This window comes from Poecilia reticulata, chromosome 4, assembly GCF_904066995.2.
Source record: "Poecilia reticulata chromosome 4, P_reticulata-male-v2, whole genome shotgun sequence".
Lineage (NCBI taxonomy): Eukaryota > Metazoa > Chordata > Actinopteri > Cyprinodontiformes > Poeciliidae > Poecilia > Poecilia reticulata.
The window spans coordinates 20,222,104-20,224,418 of NC_088833.1; positions in this window are offsets into that span (position 1 = coordinate 20,222,104).

Genomic DNA, 2,315 nt, shown 5'->3' on the forward strand with positions numbered 1-2,315 from the left:
TTCTTTAATAAATAAGGTGCCAGCATTTACAGTATATGTAAATGTTTATTTCTGCACCGTATGCATGGTTATTTAATTATTTTAGAAAGTCATTTCGGTGGGTATGCGTTTCTAATTCTACAAGTGTTATTTTATTTTTTACATTTCAAATGTGTCCTGTGTGGCACTCAGAATCATTGAGTGTCAAGGTGACACCCAAATTTTGATTTAGTACTTTCATAAGTGGAGCATTACAGCTTTTGTAATTGATACTTTAATTAGACATTTCTTTGGGTTTATTTCAAATGTAATGGACACAGAGACGGAATAGACAGGAAAAAGTGAAGGGAAAGGTTGGGAAAATGTTTAAAAGGAAAGAAGGAGAAAGGAGTAACAGAAAAAGAAGCACAGAGAGAGAGAACAAGTCGCACCTTTGAAGTCTGCCTTTCGATCTGCAGAAAGAGAAAAAAACAAAACCAAGAAACAACAACTATGCTTAATACTAATAATTACAACAGCATGGAAAGTACATAATACGACATAATACAAGATGTACTGAGTGGCAACTGCTGCCCAACTGAGGGTGTATCTGACAAACACTTAAATCTGAGACGTCAACGATGTCAACACAAAATACATTTTTGTCACACTGAATATAATAATTGTGTTTATTTATTTCACTGGCATTTTCATACTAAGTATACATTTGAGGCTGAAATTATTTATTACTTTGGCAGATTTGTATTATTCTAATTTAAATTATTCTAATGTAACTAAGACGTCTGTTTTTGATTGAAATAATATAGGTATCTCTAAATAGATAGGATAATATATAAGGTGTATCACTTTGAAATAGAAATAATTTAAGTTTCTGTTTACATTTGCAAATGTTACATTGAAAAATATTAATATTTGTCACAATAATCAGTGGAAAGGGTGACATTGTTTGTCATTATAGAAATCACACACTTCCTACTACTGTTCACAAGCTTTTTTCACAGTTATTACATCTCTCAGTTGTTCTCCAATTGTTGATTTTTGTGCCATGTTGGCAGTGGATTGAGCCAATTTCTGAAATGAGCTAATCTTTTGACTATATGACATTAAATAAAGTAAGTCTATTTAAATCTATGTCCACAAAGATGGTAAGAAAGTAAGATGACTTTTTTTTTACTTCTCCACAAGAGGGCAACAGAGGACCTGTAGTCGTAACTGTTCTTGTCCAGGTTTGCATGTTTTACACATTTCAAAATAAATGCTGCTCTGATGTTACTGAGTGGATCAGTACCAACATATTTCCCGTTTTAGATAACAGTAAATCACTGCAAAGGGAGGTAAAAGTGCACTTGAATGCAACAAGGCAGAAATCCTTTTTTATTGTTTTCACGCTAAGTCCAATTTATCAAGCAGACTTACACAGAAAACAAAATGCAACAGCCATTTCATTTATCAGCAGCCAGTAAGACATAAATCTCCATGGATGCCATAGTTTCAATATAGTAACAATAAAAATCCTTCCAGTTCTGTAGTCATTAACCTTCCATTAAGCTCTAATCATCTTGTTATGTTTAAGACCAGTTAGGTCAAGCAAAATCATTTCTATGTGCACAACACTACAGCAATGATGGATGTTGAAGATTCTGTTTGAAGGTGGAATCAAAAGTGCTTTGACACGAGTCCTGCACTGACATGGCCTGAAAGGCCACTCAGAGAGGAAGAGGTCAGTAGTCCAGAAGCAACATAAAAGGTCAGGGATTTTTTTTGGCCAACATGTACCAAGATGGAGGCCTACGATCAGGTTTGTAGGCCTCCATGTTGGATTCAGTTGCACCAGTTCTGTCCACCCTAAGCCACTAATCTATTGTGAGACCATTGTGCAAAGAAACTTGAATGTTTAGCCCAGGGGCGGAGCTATAGGGGGGAATATAATTTTGGTGTTTTCTTACAGACCTAAAGCAGATCTACTTTACTGCTTTAGTGAGAATTAAAAAAAAAATGCTACATAGTTATACGTCTAAACGCATAACAACTTTATTTCACAAGTGATGCTAATGATGAAACAATGCGCTATTATTGTACATTTTTAATGCTTTAAAGGCTATTTAATCTCAGTCAATTTTTAATCTTAAGGAATAAAACAAATTTTCATGATAAAATAACACAAATCATTTATTTATTAAATATTATGAAACCTTCACCTCTGCATTATTTTTATTTTTGTGTCTTAACACGTACTCTTAAAAAATTAAAAGTTATGACACCAGAAGATGTTGCTCTTGCACACAAGCCTTATTGAGTTTGTGTCAGCCGGACGCTGAAACTGGAAACCAGCCCGG